At 41.4% G+C, this 18,465-nt stretch overlaps 1 protein-coding gene across 3 annotated transcripts in view; it reads right to left on the minus strand.

The window, feature by feature from the left end:
- Positions 1-17,655, minus strand: part of cuedc1b (CUE domain containing 1b) — a 46,011-nt gene extending 28,356 nt beyond the window's left edge. For all 3 annotated transcript variants that reach the window (XM_039785509.1, XM_039785495.1, XM_039785500.1), the window contains exon 1: positions 17,515-17,655. The gene's annotated coding sequence lies outside the window, so the exon portion shown is untranslated. The remainder of the gene's footprint in view (positions 1-17,514) is intronic.
- Positions 17,656-18,465: the final 810 nt, after the last annotated feature.

An 18,465-nucleotide genomic window follows, 5' to 3' on the forward strand; every position in this document is an offset into this window, starting at 1 on the left:
CAGTTCATTTCCAAAGGGGCGTCACCAACGGACGCCGCTCAAATGCCTCTGGGCGCATTGGATAGTCCAACCAATCAGACCAACGATCCGGGTGACGCTGCGCTTCGGTAGCCGTCATGTTGAATGTAAACAAAAAGCTGCTCGCCGTCACTGCGCTATCGTCGTCGCGTAAACCCGCCTCAATGGTTGGGATTGGTACCTCGATTTTGGGGATATTGGAAATGGGTTTGAATAGGCTCTTCGCCAGACTGACTGACAAACCTTTACACCGTTTAGCTGTCAGCATTTTAACAGTGTTTACTTCAGCTGCTAGCTAACGGTAGGCGAACGTTATCTGCTGTCAAGTGTAGTGTTAACTAGCGTGACATGCTGCGATGTTTCAGTTCCCTCCAATGTCCGTTTTGAAAGCATCAGAGAGAAGCGCAGGCATTTCAGTGGCACCTAAATAAGGCACCGAAATCTGCGTTGCTATTCAGTCCGGTAGATAACGGTCGTTAAGGCACCGGTGCCGTATTAGCACCGGGTCTCGGACCCCCCCCCTCAAATAAAAACTTTGAATCTACACAATTCAGGTGGGTGACAGTTTCCCATTCAAAACGGCGATTTTCACCAAAAAGCGACTAGTTTGCAGGTATGTGGTAAACTTCATGAGGTCAAGGAAAGGTGTGAAAGGAGAATTTAAAAAGGAATTGGGGCAAGACAACCGCGGTACGAGGGGAATCCAACTGCCCTTACAATCTGCTGTAATCATGCAACGGTGGAGGTCATTGGCGTGGATCTGCCAGTGCATCTGGATACTTCGCCCTGTGCGTTCTGAAGGTGAGGTTTCATGCAGGCTTAATAAACATGGACAACCTGGCGGAAGATATTACTTCACCACCATTTTTCCTCCCCCCTTCTTATTCTGCAATAATTAGGTTGTTTCATGTGAAGCACCCACCGCATGTCTTTTCGTTATTATAAAACACTGGGCTGTAGGCCGTTTCTTGTATGAAAGGTGTTCAGCAAATAAAGGAAAAATTGTATGAAAATAATTGTTACATGTATGCAAGATAACCAGAACGCGTTAGACCTATGAATCTACTGTAGGCTACATATTCTATGTTATAAGGGTTAGATGGTTGCGGGTGGGTGACAGAAATACATTAATAAGGACAATATTCTCTAAACTGAAAACAGTGCTGTCTGCTGCTGCTGTGCGCATTTATGCACGACGGCAGCAGTCAACAGCGTCACTCCATCGATTATTTCATAAGCTAAAAGTTGAGTTATGTTTTCTCTGTCAACTTTATAATTAGTTTTGCTGCACTATCTGCTACAGTGACATTATTGAACGCATGGAAACATTTACAGTTACTCATTACAGAAAATCTTTGAGGAAAACACTGATACATCACTACAATGCATCATTTAAAAGCAATAGCCTACACAGACTGTAGAAAGGGTGAATTTAATAATAACTTATTTGGGTTGGTGTAGGTGGGGTATTTCAGGTAATTGATTTGAATGCCGTTAGAGCCGATCCGCGCAGTCTCAAATAATATTCCTACTTTTACACATGGTCAAAATAATGTAGTCATATCTGTAGTGAGTTAACAAAACATATATATTGAGATAATCCAGGGGGCGAACAGGTAACTTGTTTCAGACGCCGCTCTGGGCTATAAATAATTTATAAATAATTTTGGATTCAGCGATCCATTCATTCACAGTTCTGTAGACACATACTCACGGTCATGTTATGGGTTGGAGAGGAGAGTAAAGTTCTCACATTAACCGGTTTATTAAACCGGTCAAACAATGCCATAAAGGACATTATCATTATTAGGCCTATTAGATGTGTTGCAATGTCTCACTGAAAATAAAATCAATCTCTCTCTCTCTCACTCTCTCTGTGACGCATCGCTTAAAATTTTGCTGCCGCAAGGACTTGTGGGACAGCATTATCTCCTTTCCTTCTATAAAGGATGGTCCAGTGTGTCATATGCTAAAGGAGATAAAAAAAATAAAATAAAAAAAAGGAAGCAATGAAGCACCTTCAGGGCTTGACATTAACTTTTTGAGGCACTTGCCCTTTGGACAAGTACATTTACGTTTCACTTGTCCATGCACAAAAGTCACTTGTTCGGGTAAAGATTCATCATTTTATAAAAAAACCCTCCATAACACAAAGTAATATTTTGTACGCCAGTGTGCAGAATATATTGAGATTTAAAGTTTTAAAGTTTAAAGTTTGTCATTACTTGCAGATTCCTAGTCAAAATTCTAAGTTACTAAGTCAATATATTGAAATACTAAGTTGATACTTTGAGTCAATCTATTGAGATTGTAAGTCAATATTTTAAATGTTCTCATTGGTTTGAGATTCTTAGTCAATATTCTAAGTTACTAAGTCCATATATTGAGATACTGAACCAATATTTTGATATATTAAGTCAATATATTGAGATACTAAGTCAATATTTTGAGATAAGTCAATATATTGAGATACTAAGTCAATATTTTTAGATAAATCAATTATTGAGATACTAAGTCAATATATTGAGATACTAAGTCAATATTTTACATTTTCTCATTACTTTGAGATTCTTAGTTTATATTCTGAGATACTAAGTCAATATTTTGACCAGAGGTAGTGGTGACTTAAACTTGAACTCATACTACATCTAAAATAATTCTGGAGACATAATGGATTTTGCCACTAAATGTTGGTGTTAACTTTTTAATTTTTTTGTTAGTTTTTTTATACAATTTCACTAATTTCTACCCGGCAGAGGCTGATTTACCGAAGGGATCCTTTAAAAGGTGTAGCTACTTTACAGTTGATTATGGACCTTTATCACAGCAGACATGTTGACTTGTCATAGTAGGAAAAGCACAGCTGAAATTGATAACCTTAACGATGGCTCAGTTCCATCAAGTGTCCCAGTAAGCTATTCCAGTGAGTCAGCATGCACAATACCAGGACCTCTCCTAAGTGGAATGCAGCCAGCATTAATGGTTTTGAATACACCTGTGCTTTTCCTATGACATGTCAACATGTCTGCCGTCTACCTGATATTTAAACCGCATATTATTATTTTTTTCAAAAAAGGAGCCCAAAAAAAACAAACAAAAAAAAAAAAAAACACACACAACACATAGAATGGCTCGTTTATTGCTAAGGCAACATTAAATGATTTATTAAAAATGTAGCTAACTAACTTATAACTTATTTCACCAGTAAGTTCCTGTTAAACGACAAAAACGACCACTGGATGGGAAAAGGGTATTTTAACAACTTTGAATGCAGCACGACGATGGCAAGGCGAATTTCAAGTGAACGCAACATCTGTGTTGTTTTTTACGACAACAGCAGCTGCACACTGTCATACGTTCCTCTCCAGTGAAATACAGACACTTTTACACCGTTTATCGGTCAGCATTTTAACCGTGTTTACTCCAGCTGCTAGCTAACAGTAGGCTAACGTTACCTGCTGCCAAGTATAGCGTTAACTAGCGTGACATGCGCCGATGTTTAGCCTCTAACGTCCGTTTTCAGAGCATCAGAGAGAAGTGCAGGCATTTCATTGGCACCGAAATCCGCGTTGCAATTCGGTCCGGTAGATACCGGTCGTTAAAGGGGTGATAGAATGATTATATAGGGTATTTTACACTGTTCCTTAAGGTCTCCTAATGGGGTATGTAACATTGGTTGGGCTGAAAATTGCCCGAATGATATTTTATTAGGCCTTTAACTACCCTGTGAATATGGCTCTATTTGGAACGAGAGCTTTTCTTCCAAATATGGTATGCTCATGAATATTCAGAATGAGCTACGCGCTGATTGGTTTGAGCAAACTACATAGAAACACATGGGAGACTCATATTTCAGACACTGCAAAGTTATACATTGTTTATCGGGCTATTTCGTTATTAAATTCACTTCTGATACTTTTTTAAGCGAGAAATCAACTATATAAAGCTCAAATATGGGCCGTTTTACGAAAATTGATGGCTAATTGCAAATGTGGTAGGACTGTGTGTCGGAGTTCAGCCGCCGGTGCTGCCTCGCTGCCCAGCCTGCCTTCCTTCAGAGACCCCGGCGTGCTATGAGGTACTTGGAGCTCGGTCACGGCTGCTGCCCACAGCAGGGACTACCAACACCGCTGCCCTGACAGAGCTCCAGGACCTTCAACTCCCCTCTTCCTGCTAGCTAAATGGCCCGTTGTGTGAGAGTGAGAGCGCCGTCAGCGAGCTTGTTACACCAGCAATCTGTTACCACATGTTACACTCATGTTACGCCACTTATACAAAATCTAACTAAAGGTCTTATAAAGCTAACAACGGTGTCCGATTTCAAGTTAATGAATATTTGTGAAGACAAAGTGTTTCGTTAGCTGCGACTGTCCCTTCAATCCTAGCTATGTGTAGCTACAAACCACGGATAGTTAGCTTCCTTTTCGCCTTAATTCGATTATATTTACAGTTTGAATTTCGTCACGCCACTTACACAACATCTAACTATATGTCTTATAAAGCTAACAACGTTGTCCGATTTCAAGTTAATGAATATTTGTGAAGACAAAGTGTTTCGTTAGCTGCGACTGTCCCTTCAATCCTAGCTATGTGTAGCTACAAACCACGGATAGTTAGCTTCCTTTTCGCCTTAATTCGATTATATTTACAGTTTGAATTTCGTCACGCACTTATACAACATCTCCCTAAAGGTTTTATAAAGCTAATAACGGTGTCCGATTTCAAGTTAATGAATATTTGTGAATTCCAGAGGAATTCTAAGAGGAGGCTAGCTAGCTCTCATTGATAGAGCTACATCCAGCCGCAGGCTCTATCAATGAGACTCGCGAATAAGCGGCGTTTATTTCCCCAATCGTTTGTTTAAATAACTCAACACATTATAAGATTAACTGGAACCTGTGGTAAGAGATTGCTGGCGTAACAAGCTCGCTGACCGTGCTCTCACTCACACACCCCGGTCATTTAGCTAGCAGGAAGAGGGGAGCCGCAGGCCCTGGAGCTCTGTCAGAGCACCAGCGTTTAGTAGTCCATTATCCAAAAACCGGTGACTTTGCGCGGGTATGGAGTGCCAGGCTGCCAGTCGTGACAGAACACCAAGTACCTCAGAGCAGGCCGGGGTATGTGAAGGAAGGCAGGTCGGGCGGCGAGGCAGCAACACAGGCAGCACCGGCGCTGAATTCCGACACACAGTTGGACAAAATTTGCAATTAGCCATCCATTTTCGTAAAATGGCCCATATTTGAGCCTTACATAGTTGATTTCTCGCATAAAAAAGTTTCAGAAGTGAATTTTGTAATGGAATAGCAGAGATCTGCGCGACCTAGATTCTGAAGACTACCTGATCTCAGGTCAGTTGTGTAGCCTATGTAAATGTTGGGACGTGACCGTTCTCTTAATACACCCATGGGCTGACAAAGGTTCCGGTTTTTGGGAGGTTGACGTCAACTTCCAGCTTTGTTGGGATTCGCCCGTTTTCAGCGGCAGTTTCAAAATATGAAATTTTCATAGCAAAGGGGTGTCAGTGGGACTTTGAGCTTCTATGTATGTCCTATTTACCCACCGAACTGTCGTTATTCAACTATGACAGGGTAAAATCGGTTTTGCATTCTATCACCCCTTTAAGGCACCGGTGCCGTATTAGCACCGGGTCTCTCGTTTTCTGTCAACGATGTGGCGAGGAGGTAACGTTAAGGCGGAGTTAGCAAGCTAACGTTAGCTAACTAACACCGGCAGGTTCGCCGTGCTTTCATGCTGCATTGCTTACACAGAATGAGCTGAACAGCGGGCTGGGTCTAACGTTAGGGGCCCGTTGACCGGCTACCGCTGGGTCCGCTGCCCAGGATTGCGTGGGAAAATATTTAGCGTTTCAAATCGGTAACATAGACGTGATGAGTGGTACATAACATCAAGTAACATGGCATTTTATTTTGTTTGAGTTTTAACTTGTCCAATGGGGCAAGTCAATTTCTCTTCCACTTGCCCTACAAAATAAATCCACTTGTCCCGGACAAGCGGACAAGCCTTAATGTGTAGAGCCCTGACCTTTCCAAAATTCAAACGGCTCTGATCATGGCAGCCACTTAACTACTTCCGGGTCATTTCACTCCGTTAGGAACCTTACTAAGCAAGTTTAACTATTTGACCGCAGCCCAAGAGACACTAAATGGAGTGCGATACAGGAACTGAAAATAGGCTCATTACTCTGGTCCCTTATAAAGATTAGTTAAAATGGAGTAAGACCTAAAGACACTGGTCGGGGGGCCCTGGCCAGAGATCTTCTTACAGTGTTTGCATCTGATCACTCACGTTTCCACTGCGAAACTCATAATGCCCACCCATGTTGCTGCATCATGTTTCAGCTGAACCATGGCTGCAAAGTTGTTTCTCTTTCACGTATTAGCAAACTGGCTGGCCATCTCCCAGTGTCCGCTGTCGCCCTGGCAGGGAGTGAAGAAGAGGGACTGTAGGCTTTGTGCTGCTGCTGGCTAATTTTGGGCAAAGACCGTTTTGTTGTATGTAGCAACTGTTTATATATCCAGCTTCCCCCTTTTCAATGACAAATAGATTACCGCCACCTGCTGGCATGAAGTGATTTCCTCCTGCGCAGGCTCAAAACATGCTAGTTGGCCGTTGATTGCAGTCTTTGTGGTGTGTTCAAGTGCAACTTTTTGGCCAAGACACAAGCAACGTGATGGGACGCCACAGTCGGCTTTCGTTGCCACTAGTGCTCTGCCGGACAAGCAACATGATGGGACGCCACGGTCGGCTTTCGTCGCCACTAGTTATCTGCCGTCTGCTTGGTGTGTCGGCACCTTGCAAACTATTTTTTAAAACAATAAACAGTATTCTCCTGAGACACTATCAGAGACTTTTAGTGTTTCAGCCACAGAATGAGAGCATACAAGTATAAGTGTGGATGTGATACCACAAAGATCTCTTCCCAACATCATCACATCAATCTGCACCGAAGAACCATGCTATATTTAGCACACAATCCAGGGCTCTCCCAGAGAGAGAGAGAAAAAAAGAGAGAGAGAGAGAGAGAGAGACAGAGAGAGACAGAGGGAGAGAGAGAGAGAGAGAGAGAGAGAGAGAGAGAATATGTGTGTGTGCTGTTTAAGTGTTTGGGAGACCGCTGCTTACCAGTTGAAGCAACAAAAAAAAAAATTATATATATATATATATATATATATATATATATATATATATATATATATATATATATATATATATATATATATATATATATATCTCGACTGGGTTTTCTGTCAACAGTCGGCCATCGGCTATATGTGTCTACACCTTAAGTAAGGGATCAAATCAACTCGCCTTAATCTCTGAACTCCAAGTGTATAGCCATTTAGAGTTGATTTTCATATGCACGTTTACCTTCTTTCAATGCCTTCTTCCTTGTGTTGCTTACCTGAAATAATGAGCTTTGTGTATGTGGGGACTTTAGGCGTTTAATCTGGCCTCACTTGCCCTGTGTAAATCCATTAATCTCACGAGAACACCAATGTTGGACTGCCTCCATCGCTCACTGATTTACTGCTTTACACAATGTCTTACCTGGCAGATTAGTTGTCATTCTGCAGCCTCACTGACAATCAAATTATGTTTAATTATCTACTGAACTATTTGATTGGGGTAAAATAATACTTGTATAATTGAATTTAGAGTCACAGAGCCTCTGTGCAGCAGCCGGGTTTACCGCCAATTGAATTTATGCTTTAAAGCAACATTAACTTTAAAAAAAAAAACGTAATAACCAGAGGTGGTCAGTAGGGATGTAACGATAAACTCAACCCACGATTCGATATAAATAACGACTAAGTTCACGATACGATTTCACGTTTTTTTTTTTTTGAAGAATGAAAAGACTGAAAAATATTCCTTTATTTATATAAAACTGAACAAAACAGCAGATGTGTCCTCTGTTTATCTTCAGCCGTTTGCTGTTAAGAAGGACAAAAAGAAAAAAAACACGATGGGTGAAAGGGTATTTTACAACAACATTGAACGCAACACATGCTTACGGAGCCGGACCTAAGCGCAAAATTACAGCCCTGTTACTGTTTATCCACAGCGTCCATACTGTCTCAGGCCCTGTCCACACGAACACAGGTATTTTCAAAACGCAGCTTTTTCTTTACGGTCAGGCCGTTCGTCCAAACGCAGTATCAGGTCACTGAAACCGATACACCGATTACAGATACATGCACACAGCTCTCCCATTATATTGCGGAACAAAAAAGGTGTCAGAATGCAATACTACTTATGACTACACACTACACCTCCAAAACCTCGCTGGTTTTGGACCACGACGGCAACTCCTTGCTTCTGATTGGCCAACATGGCTTAACGGTTACTGTACGTACACACCGCCGCCGACTTGAGCTGCAAAGAAGCTCTGGCCGCCCTGTCGAGGACGCTTGTCAAAAAGTACGGGGGAAGCTTATTGACGCTTTGGCTGCTCTGACGTAGCAGCATTCTTCGATCATGTTCAACACACGATGGAAGAAAAAGCACAAGCAGCCACTGCACGGCCAATCCATTTACACTAGAAATCTTTTATAAATTGCATATATAATGACAGAATTTGTATTGTTTGTTGGTCACGGCGGTGTCTGTTAGCAGTTAGCTCGCTCGTTAGCCACTGAACCGCAGCAAAATGCAAGCGAGCAGCCGCCAGCTGTTGATCCGTGCAGGACTTCACCGTGAGCGGACTGTTTAGAGACCATGTGACCAGCAGGTAATGTTAACTGGTCCCTATAGGCAAACAATGTCATATCATAAATGATAGGGGAACCCAGCAACGGCGATTATGAGATTTTCCTCCATTTTTTCCTCCATCGTTTGCTGCTGCTTGCCGCTGAACCGCATCATAACTCATTACCATAAAGTTGACCAAAGTTCAACTTTCTGATTGATGCTCTGGACGCTCAAAACGCCCAAAACGCGACACCGACAGATTTGACGCTCCTTGCAGCTGAGAGAAGCCAGCTTCTATTGAAAATGAATGACTTCCGGTATCTTTAGAAGCTCAAGTCGGCGGCGGTGTGTACGTACGGTTAGGGTTATATCGCCACCTGTTGGTTTGGCCCTCTCTTGACAGCACTTGATAGCATGTTTTTACATTTATGTGGACAGAGGTTTTATTTTTTTTAAACCTTGCTTGTGTGGACGAGATTTTCTTTTTTAATCGAAGGAGAAAAAACTGTTTATAAAAATACCCGTGTACGTGTGGACTAGGCTATAATCTGTTAACAAGTCCCACACTTTCAAGTCAAACTGCTCACCTAAGTATTGATCACAGAATCTGACAAACGTTCACAGCCTTCACAAACTGTTGCCGTTGTGGGCTTGAATGGGCTCTTGACCAGACTGACTTGCAGAGCAAATCTCAAATTTGTCCGAAGTTCGTTAAGGTTTTCCCAGGCTACTAACTTTATGCAACATTAAAACACTGCAGCAGTAAGTTATCCTACCACGGAGAGCCACTGTCACTCTGACAGTCAATACTCACAGTGACCAGACCGGCATCTGATTTCATGTGTGTGGCGCGTAAGCGCAAACGCGAGCGTCGTTGTCAAGGAGGTTTAATAAAAACTGCACAGACTGCTACACATAACACGCAGTCACTTCTACTACTACTACTACTACTACTACTACTCGGTGTAGCGGAGCCTTTACGATTAACTAGAAAATGCATTTCCTGCAGAAAATGCGTGGGAATGCTGAATAGCTGAATTGCTAAAGCTAAACTGGATGAATAGCTTAAATCCGTAAGAAGAAGATGAAGTAGTGAGAGTAGTAGAAAAAGTGGAAATCGTTTTAATAAGTATGAATTTCATTAAAAATGTAAAAGTTGACGATAAACTGAACTGTTGGCTTTAAAAGTTGAAAAATGACAAAATATGTAGAACATTTTGAGGTCTGAGTATATTTTCTAACTGATAATGACTCACATATGCAGAAATATGAAACAAATTGTATGAAAAAATTTTAAAACCCAAATGCATTGCACCACACTGCTGAAAAATCTGGAAAATTGTCAGAGAAGGAAGCCAAGAGCTGAAATACATTTCTAGAAAAGTTGGAAGCTAAACTGTAATACTGTCAAAAGTGGAAGTTCAAATAAATTGACTAGAAAAGGCTGAAAGAAGAAATACTTTATCAGACATATACACTGCATAGAATGAAAAAGCATCAATCTAGCTGAGATGAGATGTGAAATATATTGCCTGAAAAGAAGGGGGGTGAACAACATTGCATTGAAAACGAAAAATGAAATGCAATCATGACAAGGATGTTGAAAAAAAATAGTTTGATTCGTATTAAGGCATCGAAGAGAGGGAGAGACAAAGAGAGAAAGAGAAGGAAAGAGAGAGAGAGAGGGGGATAGAGAGAGAGAGGGAGAGAGAGAGAGAGGGAAAGAGAGAGGGAGAGAGAGAGGCAGATGGAAAGAAAGAGAGAGAGAGAGAGAGAGAGAGAGAGAGAGAAAGGAGAGAGGGGGGAAGAGAGGGAGGGAGAAGGAGGGATGAAGAGAGAAGGAGAGAGAGAAAGAAAAAGAGAGAGACAGGGAGAGAGAAAGAAAGAGAGAGAGAGAGAGGGAAAGAAAGAGAGGGGGAGAGAGAGAGGAGGGACAAGAGAGAGAGGGAGAGATAAAGAGAGAAAGAGAAGGAAAGAGAGAGGGATAGAGAGGGAAAGAGAGGCAGATGGAAAGAAAGAGAGAGAAAGAGAGAGAGGGAAAGAGAGAGAGAGAGAGAGAGGGGGGGTGAGAGAGACAGGGAGGGAGAAGGAGGGATGGAGAGAGAAAGAGAGGGACAGAGAGAGGCAGAGGGAAAGAAAGAGGGAAAGAGAAAGAGATAGAGAGGGGGAGAGAGAAGACAGACAGAAGTGGAAGGCCAGAGATATAGACTACTGTTCATATTACTGCCTGTAGTATCTGTATAGACTACTGTTCATATTACTGCCTGTAGTATCTGTATAGACTAGGGCTGGGCGATAAATCGATTTTATCGATTAACTCGAATGTGTAGTCAACGTGGATTTGTTTAAATGAAAAATCGATTTTCTCCTTAACATCTGCCGACGCTCCCCTCTGGGCTCCCGTAGCTCCGAACGGGCTCATCCCTCCCCCCGCGCGTTTGCCATAGAGATACACAAACAACATGGCAGCGAAAGGGACTAACATTAATTATTTTCTTAAAAAGGTCCAATACGTAATATTTGTACTGTAATAAATCCAAAAATGACACCAATGCCTCATCAGATATTAAGGAAACGTGTTAAGCTGAAATACTATCTTTTCTGACAACAATGCTAATGTCAGTATTTTTTCTTTTTGAAATTTACATTCCGTGACAGAATTTCTGTTTATGTTTTGATCTGTGTGTTGTTATCAACTGCCCAGTTTGACAGCCAGGCCGGGTTGCCAGATATACCTGTAAAAACGTAAACCCAGCGTGCTACAGCTATAACGGTAGTACAGCCATGAAAGCAGCAAACAAACGAACAGGATAAATGGAGATAGATTCTACCCGACCTAAAAAAACTGTTGTGTGACCAGAGACGTAACAACCCCCTGGTAAATATTGGAGATGTATTTGAAAGATGGAGACAGCTTAGATCCCAAAAGGACGCAGAATTGGCTTATTTCCTCCTGAACAGGTAAGCATAGCTTCAGGCTAATTTATCACAGCCACTAGGAACGGGCATTTTAGGTCATTTCAACATTTGTGTACTCACATTGAATTATATAGCTAGAGTACCCGAGTTGGTTACTCGCTAAAACAATTGAGACATAGCCAGTAAAGTGATCCCGACTGGTCCTGGCTAACGCCGCCATGCTAACCCTGCTAACGTTACCGGGAGGACCAGGCAAGCGGGCCATGGCTGTTTACAACGTGTAGTTCCAACCCGGTCTCACGCGCAGTTCGGTGTAAATATCAACGTTATTAAATTTTTTTTTTATCAATCTCGGTAAAACGTATCAATAGATTAACATAACGTCACATTTACACGAACTGCCATGAGACCGGGCTGTTCAGTCGGCATGGTGGTGGTATTTTTAGCGGTTCCTATTGTAATTCTAAGCCGAGGAAGTGTGCCTGACTGGCGTGTGGAGAGGACGGTGAGGTTATTGTGTTTTTAGCGGTTCATACTGCAATTTTAAGCCGAAAAAGTGGGTCTGTCAGTTGCTTACAGAGCTCCGCGTGAGCACAGGCTTTTATGACTGTCAATATAGCCAGCATCTAACGTTAGCTACTCCGCTGTGCTGTGGAGTAATGTCTGGCTATGTGAGACTAGCATCTAACGTTAGCTACTCTGCTGTGCTGTGGAGTAATGTCTGGCTATGTGAGACTAGCATCTAACGTTAGCTACTCTGCTGTCGTATATATCTATGCTCTGCTGTGCTGTGGAGTAATGTCTGGCTATGTGAGAAAAGTGTCTAGCAACATTGTTGTGAATGCTGCGGTCTCAGCCTGGCAACCCCCGTGAACTTCGAGTCTGGGTAGGAGGGGGCGGGGGAAACGACTCTCCAGTATTTTGAATTGGTAGTGCAGTAACTATTTTAACCGCTAGCTGCCAGTATTACATACAATATTACATATTGCACCTTTAACCAGTCATTTCATTACTTGCTTATCCGTAATCTCCGCAGAAATGACCGGCCGCTCGCGGTGCACTGTCCCCGGCTGAGAGTCACCTATTCTCGGTAACTGAACCACCAGCTACAGCTGACCTGAAGGAGTACCGTGCGGGGCACCAGAGGCGGTGTTGAGGAATTCTTTTGCGGCTCAACACATCTACTAAATGCTGCTGATACAACCGAGCTGTGACGGAGGTCTGTAGCGGCTTAAACAACTTGCAATCGCCGCTGTGTTGCACGGAGCTCCTCTTCGACGTTTGTTTTTATCGCTACGAAGGAGCTTGCTACAGGTATGCTACATTCAAGAGACCATCATGGGATGTTAACGTACGTTACTCGGCAACAGGTGAAAATAGGGGCAAGGTTGCGCAATAACATTAAAATAATTTGAACTTTTAGCGAGGAACGAGAAGTGAATTACCACCTGTATGTGTGAAAACAGCTTTATCTCACGCATCCATTTTGTTGTTGAATATATATAGCCCCCCCCCTCCAAAAAAAAACCTCAAACCAATTTATATTTCCACAAAATTGGCCTGAATAATCATAATGGTATACACGTGCCCCGTGTGTGTGTGAGTCAAAACAAAATAAAACTTGTTTTGAACAATTTCTTTTTCATCTGCAGATTGATTTAAAGTAGAGGGAGAAAAAAAATAGATTTAAATCTTAAATTTTATTTTTAGGCCATATCGCCCAGCCCTAGTATAGACTACTGTTCATATTACTGCCTGTAGTATCTGTATAGACTACTGTTCATATTACTGCCTGTAGTATCTGTGTGTGTCTGTGAAAGTGTTGTCATGGTAACCAATGGCCAGTTAATGTTTGTAAACATCCTTTGAAGACTAATCAGTTAACGCGTGTCACCTGCTGAAACTGTCAGCTGGGCCAAACTGCAGCTCAGAGACCCTGAGAGCGAGCTCTCAAATAAAGGCTCAAACTGGCAAAACGATAACTGCTATCAGTCAAATGACGTCATCCTGAGCACCACAAGGCCTTTGTGAACGTATCGGTATAAAATTTATGTTGATAAACTTAAAAATGTGGGCATATCAGCGAGTTAAAAAAGTGGTTCGTTCTGCTCTTTGCTGGAAAATATGGAGGACTTTTATCATTGCAGCGGATGGAGGAAAATATGTTACTCTCATCATTTGGAAGCTTGCTGAGCCCAAAGTATAAGACATATCGCTTAACTGAGCACATTGTCTGAAACTAGACAAAAATACACAATTTATACATCAAAACGTAGGTATGACAAGTAGATATTGTGGGCGTGAGAGCAATTTATAGAGAAGGGACAAAGATAATTTTGTTAAGGCTCTGTGCGGTAGATGTGACATCATCCACTCTACCTCGTGCAATACACACTCACTATAAATGCAAAAGAAATCCTGAAAAGATCAATAAACTTACACAGCTTTTTCACAAAAACTGTAAAAGATCATGATCAAGATCAAACTGAAAGGTAGTAGCCGGATAGCTGAATATTTTGTGAACATTCTAAAGTTTGTTTGGCGTCTGTAGGTGAAAGTATGAAGGAGCTGAAACTTTTGGGAGCGGAAGAAGATTTTAAGAAGTTGAAGCATGCTCTCATTTACTTCAATGTTAAAAAAAAAAAAAAAAAAAGTGTTAAAAAGCTTAAAATTTTAAAAAGTAGAAATAGTAGAAAAAAGTTGAAGAGTGGGGTACTGAGGGGTCAAAGTGTGCGTGGCCTATGGGACCCATGTCTTAATTCACCACTTACACTAATGTGAACAACTTTTTTTCTCAGGGAATAATGGGCCATGGACCACACCTACCAAATATTACACATGTGGACCACTAGGTGGCGCTATAATGGTTTTGTCATTAACTCCCACAATACACGTCGCACAGTCTCACATCCACGTGTTCCTTGAATCAAGCTGAATTACCTGATATTGGTCTTGCCCATTTCCGCGCAAAACATTTTCTGCAATATCGCGCAATACCAACTCTTTCAAACTCGTCTTAGGCCGTGCGACCGATCTGCACGAAACCTTGTAGATAGCATCACCAGACAGACCTGACCAAATGTTGTACAAAGAATTTTGCTATGTTAAAGTATGCGCATTTGACGACCAAACAAATTTTCCTAGCTAGCTACCACACACATCACATATCATATATCATATCTTGGCCAAATTAAATGTTATCACCAAAGGACTTGAGATCCTTGTTCTCTGTACCAAATTTGGCGAAGATCAGCCTTTAGGGGGCGCAATAAGCAACGTTTATTTGTTTCGCCCAATAACTCAATGCTTTTAAATGGGAAATTTGCAATTGCAATATTTCTGCCACAGTAAAAGCAATCAACACAAAACTTGTGATGCTCGTTCGGCATGCCGCTTTGAGGCTCTTTACCAAATTTGGCGAACATCGGCCATTAGGGGGCGCTATAGTCAACATATACCAGTTTGGGCCTTTTAATCCCATTTGAGGTCGAGCTTGTTGTATGCAACGCCAAACGGCACTTCTCAATAATCACTTTATAACTTCATGCATCCAGCCTAGAAGTCCAGAGTTTTTCGGGTCTTTTTGAAATTAATCCATACCGTTACATCCAAGATTGATACACTGTGTGTAAGATATGTTAATAGTTTGTCCATTATGAGTTATAATGTTCAATATGTTTATTTTTGCACTGGATGACTCAAAATATATAGAACTGTAGATGTGTTGCTCGTTCGGCATGCCGCTCTGAGGATTTGTACCAAATTTGGCAAAGATCGGCCATTAGGGGGCGCTATAATCAACGTATAAGTGTTTTGCCCTGTTAATCAATGTTAATGGCATATTTGCAATGGGAATGTATCACAGACCTTGCAGCTCACACTTCTCAATATTTACTGATGTTTACCTCCTACCGTTATGTTTTGGTTTTCGCTTTTGCGTTCTCCCCTGGTGTTCTACAATAAACAAACTTCTTAATCCACCTGTCAAAGTTTCTACAACCTTCACCGTGGACAAATGTAACTCTTTTCTCCCACTTTTTCAATCCAAAATCAACACCATTCATAGGCGCTGATACCGTGCAATTAAACATTGCAGTTGGTGCTAAGTGGAGAGTCCATCATAGTGTGATTGGTTATGTCGGTGGCATTGATTCTTAATTTCCTACGAAGCGGATCGCGGTTACGTGTCAGTTAAACTTCTCATCTCCAATCCTATCTGTATTTGTGAGAAGTGGCACTGTCCTGAGTTGAAAGTCTAGAGTACCGCAGACCTTGTGCATCAAACCTCTCGATATTCACCAACGTTTGCCCCCCCCCCTACGTAATGCTTCAGGTCCCGCATTGGCGCAGCTTCCCGAGTCATCGGGGCGACTGGCGCGGCTCCCCGGGGCGTCGGGGACAACTGGCATCAGAGGCTTGGGCCCCGTCATAACTGCTTGCAGTTCTAGTTAACCTTTATGTTTTAAAGCGCGGTTAATAGTGAAATCAGTTAACCACTGCATCCCTATTAGTATAAAATAACGGTTTGCTGACAAGTTCGAGATATCAACATCACCAAAAGGTACTTATATGTTAATATTGCATTCCCCAACTGGTTGCACCAAAATAAAAAAAAAAATTAAAAAAAAAGTATAAAGTAGTACTAAGTTATTGCAGGTTAAAGTCAACTTTTATAGCATTTTAACTTTGGTTGATAGAAACATCCAGAATCCAACCCAAGCAGAAAATATCACAGCTTAGTGATTAAAGCCAATGCAGAAGAGGCACATGCCTTATATGACAGCTGACACATGGACCAAAAATCATATCACTGTATTCTGAAAATCAAAGCCACGTGAGATGTCACGGGCACTTTTATTAAAACGGACTGTGACCAAAATAAAACGCAAAGACAGAGTCCCCTTCCCTATTTGAAAATATAACTACAGCTGCAACACATATAAATGAAAAACGTAACTTAAATAAACGCAACATGCATCAAAAAGTCTAGGGCCTAAGAGATAAATCTAATCTGCTACACTGCCGAAAGCAGTACATTTAAGGAGAGGGTATTTTGAGAGGAACGGTTGACGAAATAAGAAGTTGGTTTAACCAAAATACTTTGCGCTTTATTTAAAAGTAGACAATTTGGGGGTCGTAAAGGCTCATAACCTGTGTTCCATTTTATACCTGTACGTGTCGATATGCAGGGCCAGGAAATATCGTTGTTTTTTTTTTTAAGCGTGGCATCACGTTACCTTAGCTAGCTATAACAACGTTACATGGAAGAGTTCCCTCTATTGCATGTGCTCTTATCGGGAGCAGGTCACTGCTAACTGGCTAACGGTACTCTTCAGCTATTAGCCAACTCAGAATTGTCAAATGTTGGTCTAAATATCGTGATTAACGTTAGTCGTCTGAACGAAATTAATAATACAAAAAAAACGACTGTAACTTTGACTTAGCTAATGTTAGCAGCGACCTTAGCTAGTTCAGCAATGTTAAGCGGCGAAGTGTTGCCGTTAGCTGTTCTAGCTAACTAATCACAACCAGGCACATCAGGTCCTCCGGACAGAGGATTGTCATCTACCGTTAACGTTACAAGGCCTCGGTCAGTGACTCTCAGTCGTAGCGTCGAATCCATATTACCTATGTCAAAATATGTCACCGAATTCAAGACACGAATGTTACACTCGTTCATTTTCAGTGTAAGAAATGCTTACTATTAAAAACGACACTTTTCGCCGTGTTGGTGTTTACAAAGAGGAGTGATGAACTAGGCGAAATATTCACACAAAAGCCAGTAACGTTAGTTAAAGCTGTGTAATGTCAAAACACGTCCTTTGCAGAAAAACACCGGAGCAATGTTAGCGTTAAGTTACTCACGGACTGAGGGGCAGACGGTTCATCGAAACAGATATCCACAGGAGCACAGCTGAGCAGAAGGACTGTGGTTTTTGTTTTTGGCATTGTAATGGGAACCAGAAGGATACTGTCCCCTATGCCATTAAATTCAGCTGGTGACCGGATGTGTCAGGTCAGCCACAACAAACTCAAAGCTTCAAAATAATAGGCATAATGTGGGTGGTTGACATATAAGCCCTTTTTAAACCTTAAATATTAGGCATGAAAATTAAATGAAAGCTGTGTTTTACTGACTCCTAGCTTTCCAAAAAAATATATGTGGTCGTTTAGATTTTGTATTAGATTTTGAATGTATTCACCAATTTGTTGTATATGTGCCTAAAATTGTCATATGGTGTGACATGAAAGTTGTGTGAAAAGTAGAAATAGATCAATCTAATTATGGTATGCTCATATACTCATATTGTGCATCCACCCATTTTTCAAACCCATTCATTTTAAATTCTTGTCTAAGTTCTGAAATTCTAAAACGTACAAAATGTTAATTTTAGGAGAAGTTAATTTTTGTATAATATGATGCAAGATATATTTAGAATATTTTCATTTGATGGAGTTTGATGGTGATAGCCTAACATGGCATCCTAAGGTTGAATATTTGTATAAACAAATATAATGTCTAAACCATCCAAGGTAGACTGACCACGAGTTATGAGATTGTGAAACGATGGTTTATGTCCCTGTAGAAGTCACAAGTCCATATGAAATCAACCTTCCTTGTTTTCAGAAAAACATGTTTTATTTGCGATCTTATGGAGAAATACTACACTACCCACAATCCTTAGCGTAACAGCTACGTCTTTGATTGGTGAAACTCGCTCTTACCATGGAAATGTTTACCACACCCACTTCAACAAAGTGCTGCAAATGCGGAAGTGCCTTAAACCTGCATTCTATCTGAATTCCAGCAGGGGG

Source organism: Perca fluviatilis, chromosome 2 (assembly GCF_010015445.1).
Source record: "Perca fluviatilis chromosome 2, GENO_Pfluv_1.0, whole genome shotgun sequence".
NCBI lineage: Eukaryota > Metazoa > Chordata > Actinopteri > Perciformes > Percidae > Perca > Perca fluviatilis.